This window comes from Loxodonta africana, chromosome 8 (genome assembly GCF_030014295.1).
Source record: "Loxodonta africana isolate mLoxAfr1 chromosome 8, mLoxAfr1.hap2, whole genome shotgun sequence".
NCBI classification, from domain to species: domain Eukaryota; kingdom Metazoa; phylum Chordata; class Mammalia; order Proboscidea; family Elephantidae; genus Loxodonta; species Loxodonta africana.
This window is the reverse complement of record NC_087349.1, coordinates 99,558,182-99,576,278: the sequence shown is the minus strand read 5'-3', so window position 1 is coordinate 99,576,278 and position 18,097 is coordinate 99,558,182. Positions and strand designations below refer to the sequence as shown.

Below are 18,097 nucleotides of genomic sequence, written 5' to 3'. Positions count from 1 at the left end.
TTATTTGGAGAGGTTTCTTTTACCTCCTTGCCCCGCTTGAGGGCATGAACATCAAATTTTTGATACCTCTGTGGACCATTTAAGGAGCCCTGGTGGTGCAGTGGTTAAGTGCTGTGCTGCTAACTGAAAGGTCAGCAGTTCCATCCAACCAGCTGCTCCACAGGAGAAAGATGTGACAGTCACCATTTTCATAAAGATTATAGCCTTGGAAACACTGTATGACAGTTCTACTCTGTCCTGCAGGGTCTCCATGAGTTGGAATCAACTTAACAGCAACGGGTTTGGTATGGACCGTTCAGTTTTAACCACAAATTTTTATTTCCAGGACCTGATATCAAGCTCGTTTATGTAGCTGTTTCTCTCCTTTATATTTTTCCTACATTCCTGTGTGCACCACTCCCTATTCACAAGCAAGTTTTTTTATGTGTGTGTGTAGGTAAAATTTTTGACTTGGATGCCAGCATAATTCTCTCTTATTCTAGAATACAAGTTTCTCACCTGGGTTGACATCTTTATATTAACGTTTGTCTGGAATTTAGTACACTCCTTCAATTGTCAAGTTAGGTTTTTTCTTCAGTGGTAGGAAAGTTTTCTTCTGTTAAAACTTTCAATGTTTCTTCTTGTTCATCTTTTGTGATCAACTTCAAAAGTGTTGATTATCTCTATGTTTGTTTTATATTTTCCACCATATAATTTTTTTCATATTTTTACCTATTTCTCCATTATATTGTGGGAGATGTTTTCAAGCTTGTCCTCCATATCACTGATTTGACTTTATGGAGTGGTAGTTATTTCGTTACTGATTCTATCTCATTTTAAATTTATCACCTGTTTGGTTTCAAAACATTATTCTCTTATCTCATCTAGCTATTTATTAGTAGCTGCCTACAGGCCAGCTTCTTTTCACTGCAGTGTAAGATAAAAAAAATCAAACATCAAATCTAGATTTTCATTCATTTATTTGACAATTGTCTTTTAAATACCAATTATCTACTTTTTCTGTGAGAGAAGGTGCCATGTCTTATAGTCTAGTATGAAAAACAGACAAATAAGAGAAGATAATAAATGCTATAATAAGAGAAGTAGATGGGTAGATTGCCTAATGAGTCCACACAGGAGGAACACCTTACCCACCTGGAGTAAGGACGTGGATGTGATGTGTCTGAGGAGGTAGTATGGTAAGGCATCCCAGAGGAGATGACTTTTAAAGATAAATCAGTGATGCCAGCAGCAGAAGTGAGAGTGTTCTAAAAGAAATAGAGTATCGGAAGGCTCAGAGGTGACTCAGTGTATAGGTAAGACAAGAGAAGTAAACAGGTACAAAGTCAAATGAAGTTCCCTATAATTCCTGTGAAGGAGTTTGAACACTGACCAGGTATTCTTAAAAATGTATTTGTTTAATTTAGTCAATTTTTATATATCCTCTCTTTTGTACTCTTTTCTTTAAGCTACAGATTCTTTTTGTAAGCCTCTTTTTTTTTTTTTTTTTTTATTTGTTCTTAAATAATGAGTTTTCTACCCTTGTCTGGTGGCTTCTTTCTAGAGTCTCATTTTCAACTTTGATGCTTCCTAAGAATTCTCTTAGGTTTCAGCACAGCCTGGGCAGGTAGGAAAGGAACTTTGACCATTGTTGAGCTGATTTAGTGGTTCTCTGTCTGCAGCTACCTACTTCCATCTTTGGCGAAGTCACCCTTCAAAATCTAGGTCTGGTGTACCCAGACCTCTTTGCTAATATAGAACAATTCTGTCTTTTGGGGAAAAGATCCTCACTCCACCACTGATGCTGGTCTTTCCTTATGGTGTCACCACACATACACTCAGTTTCACACTTAATTTACCGAGAAGCTCTCAGTATATTAGCAGAACACCCTAACCACCAGGAAAACCATGCCTCAAAGTCGCAGCTGCCGTGTCCACGGCCTGCTGCTCTTAGTGAATGCCTGCTCCCTGAGACCTAATTCCCGCAAGCCACTTCCAGTGCATCAGTGAAGAACACTCAAGATACTTCTCCTTCAGAGCAGCTGCCGCCACTGCCTGCTACTCCGCAAAGCCTATGCTGTACCCGAGCCTCGCTACCACAGGTCTCACTGAATGTCCTCATCTACTGTGGCCGAGGGTTTTGGTCTGAGAAAGCTCTCTCAGGCTTTCAAACACTGTGTCAACCCTTGTCCTTCATAACTACAGTATGTCTGTGGAGTTCAAAAATATTTCTGTTCATTTTATTCAAGTGCTAATCTGGTCTGCTTGGCACTACGTATGAATATTCTTGAGATCTATGATAGCTGTTAGTGAATGCCTGTTCCCTGGGGATGGCATCTCTTCTCAGCTTCTGGTACTAATAATGCAAGCTATTCTCTCTCCACACATACACAAAATAAATAATAAATAAATAAATGTATGTATACATACACACATAGATACACATATGTATACGATGTATCATATACATATATATGTATATACACAATATATCATATATATTTAGGTAGTTTAAAGAGAAAGCTGTTGAAGAGAAGAGGGGTGTCATACATATGCCCTGAGCTACTATCTTTTTGACTCAATTTTGATCACTGTATTTTAGGTTCTCCCCAATTCTCTATTCTGTTTTGCCTTAAAATCTCCAAGTTCTTGGTAGTGCTCAGCCTTTCCGATATTCATTTATCACACTATCGCCATCCTCCCTTCCTCAGTTACTTTCCTTCACCCCACTACCTTTTCTCAAATGAGACTGGTAGTACATCCTCAGTTCATCTATATTTTTATTCTTACAGCCTCATGCAAGGAAATTCATTGGTGAGGGATGATTTTCTATTAGTGCCTGCTTGAGGTTTAGCGTATATGATTCTATATTTCTTGAGCTTCTACTTTTCAAGAATTTCTGAGCAATCTTTCAGCCCTAGAAAGTATGGAGCAGAATGTGGTCAGTTGTTGCAGTGGGGATATCTTTCAGCTGGTCATTTTTGGGTAAGGAACTTCTGTTATTTTTTTTTTTCTTTGATGTTTGTGTCAGGCAATGTAAATAAATATCTGATAATCTTTGCTTTATTATCTTTGAATCATATAAAAAATTCCTTCTTAAGGTAAAATATTGGCACTGCCCATCTCTATTTAGCAGGTTTATTTCAAAACTGTGAGAAAGTTCTCAGGGGTGGGTGAAATTGGTTCTTTGTATTCTTTCTTGCCATATAAAGAAGAAATCTATCATAACATGCAAATTAATTGAAGCGATTCCTTATTCTTTCTGCAAGCAGCATGTATGTATGCAGTTGCATACATATGTTTATGTACACATGTATGTGTGTTATGGCATGTTTGGAGACTTTTAAAAAAGGCGTATCTCACCACCATCACCTCCATAAAAACCCAAAACCAAATCCACTGCCGATGAGTCAATTATGACTCATAGTGACCCTATGGGACAGAGTAGAGCTGCCCCATAGACTTTCCAAGGAGCTCCTGGTGGATTCGAACTGCTGACATTTTGGTTGGCAGCTGTAGCTCCTAACCACTACGCCACCAGGGTTTCCACCACCTCCATATACACATACAAATGTCCGGGTATGTGGACATGCGCAGGCACACCCACACCATTAAGTATGTTCAATATTAGTCTGGCTATAAGGGTTGCCCATAAGAACGACAGAATTGCTCTGAGCCAGGAGTTACAAAATCTATAATGCTCTTATGTCCTGTAAACAATGAGAGAGCAAAAATCAGACTTTGTGGAAGAGGACATCTGCAGACAGAAGTAAACAACTACCCAGATGTGCTGAACCATCAGCTTCTCAGCCTCACCAGAAACACTCGATTCACTGTGAAAGATATGCACTGTGATTTTTTTCACTTCCATGCAACAATTACTCCTTATTTTTTTACTGCACATGCGGTGCAGTAATTTACATTTTCTCACAAGCTAATTCAGTGTTTCATTTTTTGAAATCATATATGTTCATTATCACTTTTCTTGAAAAGCTGGAGGTCAGATAAAGCTGTTAATTGAATCATAAATAAATCCATGTTTGGCTGAATAGGCTTCCCTTCAGGTAAGTGATCTTGTACTGTCATTGCTTTTTCTTAGTGTTATGCTTTTCCCCTGCTCATCTAACTTTATGGCTTTTAATAAAGATTGTTCTGGTTGTTTTTAGGTGCTGTGGAGTTGGTACGGACTTATAGTGACCCTACAGGACAGAGTAGAACTTCCCAGTAGGGTTTCCAAGGAGCAGCTGGTGGATTTGAACTGCCGACCTTTTGTTTAGCAGCCTAGATCTTAACCACTACGCCACCAGGGCTCCTTTTAATAAACATTATCAAGATAAAAGTAAAGTATGTCCATACATGGTTACATTGTTTTAACTTGTTATAAGACTTGGAGTTTGACCCTCCTTCCTAGAATCAGTGTGGAAAGTGATGGGAAAGTATTTTTTTTTTTTTTTGGCAAATATCTGATGAGCAGACCTGCAAATACCAACATCTCATCCTGATTTCCATAAGCTGTGGGTGTTCAATGTGTATATGTAGGTGGGCAAGAACATAGTGATCACTGATACTCAGAAGTTACCTTCTAGAAGAAACTGCCTCAGTTAGCTCCTGGAATGAAACTGTTGGTAAGAGGTACTGAAGTAGTGATTATATAGAGATGTTCTGGAGAACAAAGGAATCAGACAGAGGCCCAGCTATCAGAATTAGGGCAAAAGATCAGAACCAAAGTGATATCAAGGTTTGGTAAGACATGTATATGCATTTATACACAAATGTCACTGATACAGGAAAATCAGTTTGGTAATTCAGGTATAAAACATGTTATTGGATAGAGTTGTTGTTAGTTGCCATGGGCTTGATTCTGACTCACGGCAACTCCAAGTGTGCAGAGTAGAATTGTACTCCATAGAATTTTCAACACTGTGAACTTTTGGAAGCAGATCTCCAGGCCTGTCTTCCAGGGCACTGCTGAGTGGATTCGAACTACCATCCTTTCATCTAGTTGTCAAGTGTTTAATTGTTGGCACCGTCCAGGGACTCCTGCTGTAGAATAGAGAAGAGGGATAAATTAATTATGACAAGGAGACTAAGAGAAGTTTCATGGGGGGAAAAAAAAAACGGACTAGGCTAGGAAGGAAAGGTAGAACTTCGCTCAAGGTACCGCAGATTGTGTTCAGTTTTTCGACCTCACTGATGTCTTGTCAGAGCTAGTGTGGCTTTCTGTTGTTTACAAATTAAAGTCTAACCTGCCCGTCTCACCTAGCTTTTTTTCTTTGCCCCACAGGCAAACTTGACATTAGGGATTCGATCCAAAATAGACATGACCTTTTCTCTGTCAAAATTATTTACTTAAAAAAAAAAAAAACTTCAATTAAAAAAATAATGATAATGCTGTTAGCAATGTGAGCACATTTTACTTTCTTTGCACTGAAGATACTGTTCAAAATGCTAGAGCAAGATGAATTTCTGCTTTCAGGGTACACCCACAGGATAAAGGCAAGATTCACTGCCTCAATCATTAGGGCATTGTGTTGGGTAATCAACTGTTGTCTCCAGCTTCAAGCCCACTCTTTTCTGCTTTTTTCTGATGCTGAGGCTGAAACTCTGTGAGCCATGTTTTTCTGATACTAGTAGGCTCCCTGTTGGGTCTTATAATATCCTAATCTCTGGCAGCTAACCTCACAAGGGGAGGCTTATTCTACTCAAAACCAACCCCAACTACCCCTTGCTATCTGTAAATCAATAATTTGGGTCATATCTCATCATGCTCCTGGGGACAAATGTGACTTGGGAGGAAATAGTTAATATTTCAATATAAGTGTAAGATTTGGGTAATTTGTATTAGCAGAAATGTTAAAATATATGTGGGACCAAGGAGGAAGTAATACTGACTATATCTGAATTTAATGATAAGGGTATATTTGCCAGATTCTGAATTTAATGTGTGAGCCTGTGCAGGCAGACTGGCTCTGTTATTTTATGTTGTTGATTGACTAAACTTGGGCTCACTTTGGCTTACTTTCAATCAGGGCTTTGAACTGGTTCCTACTGGTTTGAACCGCTGCTTAGAATTTGTATTTCCATCCCAGATATACTGAATTAGAATCTAAGTGTGAACGAGACCCACAGGTGATTCTTATGTATAATAATTTTTGAGAACTACTGCTCTACTAGTGTTTCTCGGAATTGATCCCTCACAAGCAGCATTAGCAATGCCTGAGAACTTGTTAGAATTGCAAATTCTCTGTAGACAATCCTGCAACAGTAGTATTAACAAACAATAATTTACAAATGGATACATAGGTAGATAGGTATGTGGAGAAGTATGGGAGGATGTAACAGAACATACCCATCTGCAAATACAGATTTGATGGTGGATATTTTTTATTTGTCTATATATAACCATAGGTGCTGCTTATGTAATAAAAGAGAGAATAGCGCACACAAGGGCCACAATGAGGGCAACTTCTTAGATATAACTGAATACCTTGTGGGACAAGTTCGTAGGCGTGAAGATAAAGGACCATAGACTCAGGGGACATCTAAGTCAATTGTCACAACATGGTTCATAAAGACAAAGTTCTGCATCCTCCTTTGGTGAGTATCATCTGGCATCTTAAAAGCTTGTAAGTGGCCATCTGAGATACAACTATTGGTCTCTTATAGCCCACAGCAAAGAAGAATGAAGAAAACCAACGACTTAAGGGAGCAATTTGTCCAAAGGACTAATAGAACACATGAACCACAGCCTACACGACCCCGAGACCAAAAGAACTAGATGATACCCAGCTACCACTATCCACAGCTCTGACTGAGATCACAACAAAGGGTATTGGACAAAGCAGGAGAAAAAGTGTAGAACAAAAAATCAAATTCACAAAAAAGAACAGATTTACTGACAGAGACTGGACGAACCCCTGAGATTATGGCCCTAAGACACCATTCTGACCTGGAACTGAAGCTATTCTCAGAGACGTGTTTCAGCCAAACAATAGACAGGCCTATAAAATAAACAATAACACCAGAGAGGCATGTGCTCCTTAGAACAATCAATTGTACGAGATCAAAAGGACAACTTTTGCCCAAAAGCAAAGATGAGAAGGCAGGAAGGGGTAGAAAATCAGGACTAAAGGAAATGAGGAACCTAGGACAGAAATAGGAGAGTGCTGACATACTGTGGGGAATGAAATCAATGTCATGAAGCACTTAATAAACAAATTATTGAATGGGAAACTAGTTTTCTCTGTAAACTTTCACCTAATGCACAATAAAAAATTAAAAAAAAATACAAATTCTCAGCGGGGGTTCAAACCTGAACGAATCGGTTCAAAGCTCTGCCTTCAATGAGGTTGTCATTAGGTGCCAAGTCGAGTCAGTTCTGACTCATAGCAACCCTATGCACAACAGAACGAAAAACTGCCTGGTCCTGCGTCATCCTTACAATTGTTATGTTTGAGTTCATTGTTGCAGCCAGTATGTCAGTCCACCTCGCTGAGGGTCTTCCTCTTTTCCACTGATCCTGTACTTTGCCAAGAATGATGTCCTTCTCCAGGGACTGATCCCTCCTGACAACATGTCCAAAGTATGTAAGACGCAGTGTCACCATCCTTGCTTCTAAGGAGCATTCTGGTTGTACTTCTTCTAAGACAGATTTGTTCATTCTTTTGGCAGTACGTGGTATATTCAATATTCTTCGCCAACACCACAATTCAAAGGCGTCAACTCTTCTTCAGTCTTCCTTATTCATTGTCCAGATTTCACACGCATATGATGAGATTGAAAATACCATGGCTCGGGTCAGGCGTACCTTAGTCTTCAAGGTGACATCTCTGCTTTTTAACACTTTAAAGAGGTCCTTTGCAGCAGATTTGCCCAATGCAATGCATCTTTTGATTTCTTGACTGCTGCTTCCATGGCTGTTGATTGTGGATCCAGGTAAAATGAAATCCTTGACAACTTCAGTCTTTTCTCCGTTTATTATGATGTCGCTCATTGGTCCAGTTGTGAGGATTTTTGTTTTCTTTATGTTGAGGTGTAATCCATACTGAAGGCTGTGGTCTTTGATCTTCATTAGTAAGTGCTTCAAGTCCTTTTCACTTTCAGCAAGAAAGATTATGTCATCTGCATAGCACAGGTCGTTAATGAGTCTTCCTCCAATCCTGATGCCCCGTTCTTCTTCATATAGTCCAGCTTCTCGGATTATTTGCTCAGATGCCAGAGGTTTTCTGGCAGAGAGAAAGGAACCAAAAGGTTTAGGAATAGGAATATTGGGGTGGATTGTGCAGTGCGAAGGCACACCACCATCATGTCCCTCAAGCGGCTCAGTGGAGACCTTCTTCAGTAAAGCACTGAGAAATGCACTGTTAAGAGGAGCACCAGTATCCTTAAAACTCTTCATGTAACTGTATATGGTGGTGGGAGATGCCACCATTGTGATGGGTTTCCTGATTTCAAAGGGGAGAATGAAATCTCAGAGTAGCAGAAGCTATGTTTAACTGACACAGACAAAGTGAGAGTATTTACCGTAATGGGTAGCAGGGATGAAGTGGTAATCAAGTGTTTTGACATGTAGGGATATTTGGTGATGGCCTGTTGATCACAGGGACCCTAGGAATAAATATATGGGTATCCTATAAAAATGTTACTTGATTTATGTAACAGGAAAAACTCCAGGTCTGGTTAGGAATCTAAGATTGGGTTAAGCCACAGAGATGTTGGGATTATTTATTAGTAGATAGCCTATATTGGGAAACGCTGGTGGTGTAGTGGTTAAGAGCTACGGCTGCTAATCAAAAGGTCAGCAGTTCACATCTACCAGGCGCTCCTTGGAAACCCTATGGAGCAGTTCTACTCTGTCCTATAGGGTCACTATGAGTCAGAATCTTGGCTAATGAAAATGGAAAATGAAAGTCAGTTCTATTCTTTTTCATTAGAAATGTGAATTGAGAAATCCAAAAACCTTTAGAAATATATAGTTGTGCTTAATGATCCGACCTTAGAGTAGAAATAAGTGAAAACTCAGCCTGACCCTGTGAGTATGAAGATATTATCAAAAGGGCTGGGGAAAAAAAAACAAGAAACACCTTACCAAAAGGTAAGTGTTTGGTTTTCTGAGCTTATACTTCAGATTATATACTTTAGTTCACATATTGTTTTCACAGGCCATGCAAATCAAGGAGCAGTGTCCTTCCTTCAGAGACTTATCTCCACAGGAGGTATTCATGTTCATGTCATCTTCTTCCTAAGTGTCAGGACTGTTGGACAGTAGGCCAGTGGGAGGTCTACACCTGGACAGAGGTCAGGCTCGGTCTCTTCCCCTCTACATCCTAGTCCTCAGATAGACATTCGTTGCCTCCTCCCTATTCAGTGGACCTCGGCACGCCACTCTCCTCAACTCATCTCCTGTTTGGTTTTTGTCTTCCTCTCTCTCCTCCCTCTACCCTGACCTGATCTTGGCAAGCATGCCTTCTAACCTTTCCAACTGACATTAAGCCAAAAGCTTCTTTTAGCCTTTGTTTCTGCTTTGGTATACACTGTAGGGAGGGAAAGAGGAAAGAAGGGAGGGTAACATGAAGAGAGGAAGAGAAAAAAGTCCTCAGTGTACCAGTGAGAGATCAGAGAGGGAGGGATTACTTAGAAAACACATAGATAAATGCTGAAATATAACCCTACCACAAAAAGGGTATGTGGAAAAAATCACCTCCTCAATCTTCATTGTAATGAACTTTTGCAGCCCTGCAGGCCTCAACCCACTGCTAACACTAAGGGAACAATTATTGAATTTGGGGATGTTGTGACTTAGAAAAATATGATTTTAGTGGTTGACTTGCATGTATATACTTTCCCCCAGTCAGCAAAATGGGCAGATCAGCTGATACACTCTTTCCTATGCTTGCCTGATCATAAGAACCACCTGGGACAACAGTTAAACATACAGATTTCTGGACCTTGTCCCAACTCCAGTGTATCAGCCTCTCCAGGAGAGAGGCTCTAAACATCTATTTATAACTACTTCCTCATGATCAGGCAAGTTGGGAAAGAGACCTAACATGAGGAAATATTTCTGAGAAGGAAGACAATAGACCACTCAGCTTTCAAAGACTGTTAAACATGCATTTGGAAATAACTACCGGAATTACTAAGCACATTTTTGAAAGTAGGAATGTCTAGCTGGTATCTCAAATCTTTTCTGCATTTGCAGATGATGAGTTTTCAGATTCGCAGCCCTAAACTTTTCCTTTGCCTCAGCTTCATTGTAATGAATCACCCAATCAGTATCTTTAATTAAACGAGAATTCTAAGAATTGTTTATAAAACAGTATGTTGTTATTTAAAAAAAAGGGGGGGGAGGGGCATATAGAGAGAAAAGGAAAAATGTCCTGCCTCTTACGTGAAGGGAGGAAATACTATTTTTTTGAGTGTTTGCCATGAATCAATCACTATGCCATATAACCATCTTCAAAAGCCAGATTTTATGGATAAGGAGACTGACTTGGAAAGGCAAAGAAACTTTTCCATGACCATAGAGTAAGTGGTGTGCCAGAATTCAAAACCTAGATAATTTTCTAGGACAGCTATATCAGTAACTAAGTGGGGATGAAAAGGTTGAGAATCCATCTATTTTAGAAACAAATCTGCCATAACCTATGCAAGACAGAAACCAAAAACCAAATCAGTTGCTGTCAAGTCGATTCTGACTCATGGCTATCCCCATGTATGTTGGAGTAGGACTTTGTTCCATAAGATTTTCACTGGCTGTGATCTTTTGGAGGTAGATCACCAGGCCTTTCTTCCAAGAAGCCTCAGGGTGAACCACCAACCTTTCTTTTAGTAGTTGTCTTAGTCATCTAGACAACAAGAAATAACACAAGTGGATGGCATTAACAAAGTGAAATTTATTCCATTACAGTCAAGTATGGCACAAGTCCAAATTCTAGGCATCAGCTGCAGGGGAAGGCTTTCTCTCTCTGTTGGCTCTGGAGGAAGGTCCTTGCCATCAATCTTCCCCTGGTGGAGGAGCTTCTCAGGTGCAGGGACCTCAGATCCAAAGAATTTGCTCTGTTCCTGGCACTGCTTTCTTGGTGGTGAGGTCCCCATGTCTCTCTGCTTACTTTTCCTCTTTTATATCACAAAAGAAATTGGCTTAAGACACTGTCTAATCTTACAGATCTCATCAATACAACTGCCACTAATCCATCTCATTAACATCATAGTGACAGGATTTACAACACACAGGGAAATCACATCAGATGACAAAATGGTAGACAATCATTCAATGCTGGCAATCATGACCTAGCCAAGCTGACAGATATTTTTGGAGGACACTATTCAATTCATGACAGTAGTCCAGCGCTTAACTATATGTACCAGCCAGGGACTATGCAAGACGGAAAATGCTTACAAATGCTTGTTTTAACTCTTAGAGAATCAACACTGATTTTGCACTGGTGGTTGTGTTCATTATGGCAAGATCAGTGAAGTCACTGTTAGTGGGTTAAATTCTACAACAGTGGTGATTAATTTTGGTTAAGTGTAGCAACCAAATAATGAATAAGTACAATTTTCCACAAAAATAGGTAAAATAAACACTATTGTCTCTAGGTCATTGTTGTTGTGTTGTTAGGTGCTGTCCAGTCGGTTCCGTCTCAGAGTGACCCTGTAGGACAAAGTAGAACTGCCCTATAGGGTTTCCAAGGAGCAGCTGGTGGATTTGAACTGCCGATCTTTTAGTTAGCAGCTGACCTCTTAACCACTACACCATTAGTTATGCAAAAGTGAACCATAGGGGAATTTCTTGAAAATAAACTGTCAATTTTATGAAGTCAGATTATAGAATAAATATAATGCAGTTTTAAATATTCTCCAGCTTCTCTCATTCGGCAGCTCACTGCTTTGAATTCTACAGACCCTCTTACCAACTATATTTTCATTATTTCAAGTTTTTTTCTTTAACTATTTGGAAAATTTATGGCCTCTTCAACTATAATTTTGATCAATGCTAAAGCAAATTATTTGGCCTTATAATTTTCTAATTCTACCATAAGCAAGATTTTCTAATTTGAAAGTAGTTACTGACCTGTTCATATAATTTGCCCTTCAAAGTTAAACTATAAACATCTATTAAAATCTGTATCAGGAAGAATCTGTGTAGTATGTTGTTGCAGACAGACTGTCAAGTATTAAAGGAGAAGAAATAAAACTTGAGACAACAGAACTTTTCAGAGAAGCATTATAACAGGAGAAAATTGTGCTACATTATATCTTACAGTGCTTTAAAATTTACGTTTTGCTTTTAGAGAGATTCTGACTCATATTCAGCTTATGAGATAAAGTCTGGGCTAGAGATACAAATTTTGGGAGTCAGCACATGTATGGAATTTGAACTCATGAGCTGTACTTATGACAAAAATTAAAATGTTTGCATTTTACTCCATGAAAGATGAGAAAATAACAAAAATTAAGAAAGTGCATGTTATGAACTGAATTGTACCAATGCCTTCCACCCCCCGCCCCAAAAAATGGTTATGTTGAAGTACTAACCTCTATATTTGTAAATATGGTCCTGTTTGGAAATAGGGTTTTCTTTTATGTTAATGAGGTCATACTGGAGTAGGGTGGGTCCTATACCTAATCCCTTCTGAGTGGTGTCTTATAAAAAGAGCAAAACAGACACAGGCACACGGGGGAGATGCCATGTGAAGACAGAGGCAGATTAATGTATAAGCCCAGGAATACCAATGATTGCTGGCAGCTAGCAGAAGATGAAAGAGACAAAGAAGGACTTTCTCTAGAGCCAATGCCCTGAATTTGAACTTTGAGTTTCCAGAACTTTAAGAAAATAAAATTCTGTTCTTTAAAGCCACCTACTTGTGGCATTTTTTGTGATGGCAGCACTAGGTAATGAAGACATGTTGGCTTCTCCATATGTCACTAAAGCCAACAAAAGAAACAGTCTGCCAGCAAGAGAGCAGTGGCTTTTTTTTTTTTTTTTTTTGTAACCTAATAATGTGAGTGGCCTCCCATCTACTTTCTCCATATTCTGCTCCTTAAAAGCAAGTCACTAGGTCCAGCTCACACTCAAGGGGAGGCAATCACACAGTGGTGTGAATACTAAGAAGTGGGGATCACTGGAGGCCATTTCAGAAGTATGCCTGTCGTATCACATAAGGTCTTTATAGGTGCCAACCCACATGCTCCTTTTCCTTTTGCTTTGAGATTTTTTGTTTTCTGTGACATCTCACAAAAATCACTGGCAAAATATGTTAAGATGAGAAATTTATGAACATGTAAGAAGATAGAGGAGAATGTTTTGTGAAACAGAAAAAAATAATAACGGATATCTTATTTTGATTTTCCTCAGATGTTTTTCTAATCCGTGAAACCAAATACTAACTTTAAGAAAAGCCTGACCCAAACTGTAAAATCATTAACTATTTTTTCTGCGAAAAGCTGCTCTACAGCAACGTAAATTTGTCTTTTCCTGCTAGAAGAGGGTAGTCTACAGCAAAACCAAGGAGACCCAGTGGTGCAGTAGTTAAAGAGCTTGGTTGCTAACTGAAAGGTCGATAGTTCAAACCCACCAGCCGCTTTATGTTATCCATAAAGATAACAGATTTAGAAACCCCTTGGGGCAGTTCTACTCTGTCCTATAGGGTCGCTATAAGTCAGAGTCTACTTGATGGCAGTGGGTTTGGTTTGGTATAGCAAAACCTTTACTTGTGATTTAATGCAAAAGACTCTTATTGTTGCTAGGTGCCTTTGAGTTGGTTCAGGCTCATAGCTACTCCATGTACAACAGGACGAAACACTGCCTGGTCCTGTGCTATCCTCAGCATCCTTGCTATGTTTGAGCCCATTGTTGCAGCCACTTTGTCAACCGTTGCATTGAGGGTCTTTCTCTTTTTCACTGACCATCTACTTCACTAAATATAATGTCCTTCTCCAGGGACTGGTCCCTCATGATAACATGCCCAAAGTGTGTGAGATGAAGTCTTGCCATCCTTGCTTCTAAGGAGCATTCTGACTGTACTTCTTCCAAGACAGATTTGTTCATTCTTCTGCCAGTCCATGGTATATTCAGCTATTCTTTGCTAGCACCGTAATTCAAAAGCATCAATTCTTGGATCTTTCTTATTCATTGTCCAACTTACCCATGCATATAAGGCGATTGAAAATACCATGGCTTGGGTCAGGTACACATTAGTCCTCAAAGTGACATTGCCCAATGCAATGCATCCTTTGATTTCTTGACTGCCCCTTCAAGGGCACTGATTGTGGATCCAAGAGAAATGAAATCCTTGACAACCTCAATACTTTGTCCATTCATCATAATGTTGCTTGTTGGTCCAGTTGTGACGATATTTGTTTTCTTTCTATTAAGATGCAATCCATACTGAAGCCTTTGATCTTCGTCAGTAAGGGCTTCAAGTCATCTTCACTTTCAGCAAACAAGGTTGTGTCATCTGCATATCACAGTTTGTTAATGAGTCGTCTTCAAATCTTGCTGCCATGTTCTTCTTCATATAGGGTGGCTTTTCTGATTATATGCTCAGCATACAGATTGAATAAGTATGGTGAAAGTATACTACCCTGAAACATGTCTTTGTTAATTTTAAACCACTCACTATCCCCTTGATATGTTTGAATGACTGCCTCTTGGTCTATGTACAGGTTCCTCATAAGCACAAGTAAGTGTTCTGAAATTTCCATTCTTTGCAATATTATCCACAATTTGTTATGATCCACATAGTTGAATGCCATTGTATATGCATAAAACACAGGTAAACATCTTTCTGGTATTCTCTACTTTCAACCAAGATCTATCTAACATCAATAATAATATCCATCGTTCTACATCCTCTTCTGAATCTGGCTTGAATTTCTGACAGTTCCCTCTAGACAGTCCCTTTACTGCAACCACTTTTTAATAATCTTTGGCAAAATTTTACTTGCGTGTGATATTAGTGATATTGTTTGATAATTTCTGCATTCTGTTGGATCACCTTTCTTTGGAATGGGTACAAACATGGATCTCTTCCAGTCATTTGGGAGGTGGTTGTCTTCCAAATTTATTGGCATAGTTGAGTGAATCCTTCCAGTGTTGCATTCATTTGTTGAAACATCTCAATTGGTATTCCATCAATTCCTGGAGTCTTGTTTTTCGCCAAAGGCTTCAATGCAGCTTGGACTTCTTCCTTCAATACCGTCAGTTCTTGATCATATGTTGCCTCCTGAAATCATTGAACACTGACCTATTCTTCTTTTGATTCCATCTTCTTTTAATGCTTCCTGTGTCATTCAATATTTTGCCCATAGAATCCTTCAAAATTGCAATTCTAGGCTTGAATTTTTTCTTCATTTACTTCAGCTTGAGAAATGCTGAGTGCGTTCTTCCCTTTTGGTTTTCTAACTCCAGGCCTTTGCACATTTCATTATAATATTTTGCTTTGTCTTTTCAAGCCACCTTTTCGAAATCTTCTGTTCAGTTCTTTTACATCACTATTTCTTCCTTTTGCCTTAGCTACGCTACGTTCAAAAGCAACTTTCAGAGTCTCTTCTGACATCCATTTTGGTCTTTTCTTTCTTTTCTATCTTTTTAGTGACCCCCTGCTTTCTTCGTGTATGATGTCCTTGATGTCATTCTGCAGTTGTCTGGGCTTTGGTCGTTAGTGTTCAATGCTTCAAATCTAATCTCAAGATGGTATCTAAATTCAGATGGGATATACTCAAGTTCATACTTTGGCTCTTGCGGATGTGTTCTAATTTTCTTCAGCTTCAACTTGAACTTGTCCATGAGTAATTGATGGTCTGTTCCTTTGTCATCACCTGGCTTTGTTCTGCCTGATAATATTGATCTCCATTATCTGTTTTCATAGATGGAGTCAGTTTGATTCCTGTGTATTCCATTTGGCGAGTTTCACATGTATTAAAAAACAAAAACCGAACCCATTGCCTTCGAGTCCATTCTGACCCGTATCGACCCTAGAGGGCAGAATAGAACTGCCCCACAGGGTTTCCAAGGATTGGCTGGTGGATTTGAACTGCTGGCCTTTTGGTCAGCAGCTGTATTACTTAACCACTGTGCCACCAGGGCTCCTCCACGTGTATAGTCCCTGATTATGTTGTTGGAAAAAGGTATTTGCAATGTATAAGTCATTGGTCTTGCAAAATTCTATTGTGCAGTCTCCCGTGCCATTTCTATCAACAAGGCCATATTTTCCAACTATCAGTCCTTCCTGTTTGTATCCAACTTTTGCATTCCAGTCACCAGTAATTATCAATGCAACTTGATTGTACGTCTGATCAATTTCAGACTGTAGAAGTTGGTAAAAATCTTCAATGCCTTCATCTTTGACATTAGTGGTTGGCGTGTAAATTTGAATAATGGTTGTACTAAATGGTCTTCCTTATAGGGGTATGAATATTGACAGCATTCTTCTTCAGGATAGGTATTGAAATGTTCTTTGTGACAATGAATGTGATGCCATTCCTCTTCATTTTGTCAACTTCAGTATAGTAGACCATATGATTGCCCCAGTCAAAATGGCCAATGCCAGTCCATTTCAGCTTACCAGTGCCTAGGATGTGGATTTTTATGTGTCCCATTTCATTTTTAATGACATACAATTTTCCTAGATTCATACTTCGTACATTCTACTTTCTGATAATTAATGGAATTTTGTAGCTGTTTTTTCTCATTTTGAGTTGTGCCACATCAGCAAATGAAGGTCCTGCAAGCTTGACTCCATCTACACCATTAAGGTAGACTCTTCTTGGGGGAGGCAGCTCTTCCCCAATTATATATATATATACATTTTAAAATAATTTTTATTGTGCTTTAAGTGAAACTTTACAAATCAAGTCAGTCTCTCACACAACAACCCATATACACCTTGCTACACACTCCCAATTACTCTCCCCCTAATGAGACAGCCCGCTCTCTCCCTCCACTCTCTCTTTTCGTGTCCATTTCGCCAGCTTCTAACCCCCTCCACACTCTCATCTCCCCTCCAGGCAGGAGATACCAACATAGTGTCAAGTGTCCACCTGACCCAAGAAGCTCACTCCTCACCAGCATCCCTCTCCAACCCATTGTCCACTCCAATCCATGTCTGAAGAGTTGGCTTCGGGAATGGTTCCTGTCCTGGGCCGACAGAAGGTCTGGGGGCCATGACCACTGGGGTCCTTCCAGTCTCAGACCATTAAGTCTGGTCTTATGAGAACTTGGGGTCTGCATCCCACTGCTCTCTTGCTCCCTCAGGGGTTCTCTGTTGTGTTCCCTGTCAGGGCAGTCATCAATTGTAGCCAGGCACCATCTAGTTCTTCTGGTCTCAGGATGATGTAGTCTCTGGTTCACGTGGCCCTTTCTGTCTCTTGGGCTCGTAATTGCCTTGTGTCCTTGGTGTTCTTCATTCTCCTTTGATCTAGGTGGGTTGAGACCAATTGATGCATCTTAGATGGCTGCTTGCTAGCATTTAAGACCCCAGATGCCACTCTTCAAAGTGGGATGCAGAATGTTTTTCTTAATAGATTTTATTATGCCAATTGACTTAGATGTCCCCTGAAACCATAGTCCCCAAACCCCGACCCTGTTATGCTGGCCTTCCAAGCATTCAGTTTATTCAGGAAACTTCTTTGCTTTTGGTTTAGTCCAGTTGTGCTGACCTCTCCTGTATTGTGTGTTGTCTTTCCCTTCACCTAAAGTAGTTCTTATCTACTATCTAATTAGTGAATACCCCTCTCCTGCCCCCCTCCCCCCCATAACCACAAAAGAATGTTTTCTTCTCAGTTTAAACTATTTCTCAAGTTCTTATAATAGTGGTTTTATACAATATTTGTCATTTTGCAACTGACTAATTTCACTCAGCATAATGCCTTCCAGGTTCCTCCATGTTATGAAATGTTTCAGAGATTCGTCACTGTTCTTTATCGATGCGTAGTATTCCATTGTGTGAATATACCATAATTTATTTATCTATTCATCCGTTGATGGGCGCCTTGGTTGCATCCATCTTTTTGCTATTGTAAACAGTGCTGCAATAAACATGGGTGTGCATATATCAGTTCGTGTAAAGGCTCTTATTTCTCTAGGCTTTAGCCCAAGGAGTGGGATTGCTAG

At 39.6% G+C, this 18,097-nt stretch overlaps 1 long non-coding RNA gene across 2 annotated transcripts in view; it reads left to right on the top strand.

Moving 5' to 3' along the window:
* Positions 1-2,530: 2,530 nt before the first annotated feature.
* The window catches only part of LOC135232261 (uncharacterized), a 71,659-nt gene continuing 56,092 nt past the window's right edge, over positions 2,531-18,097 (top strand). The window contains exon 1 of one of the 2 annotated variants that reach the window (XR_010322774.1): positions 2,531-4,043. This is a non-coding gene — a long non-coding RNA (uncharacterized LOC135232261). The remainder of the gene's footprint in view (positions 4,044-18,097) is intronic. The other variant, XR_010322773.1, reaches the window with a different exon arrangement.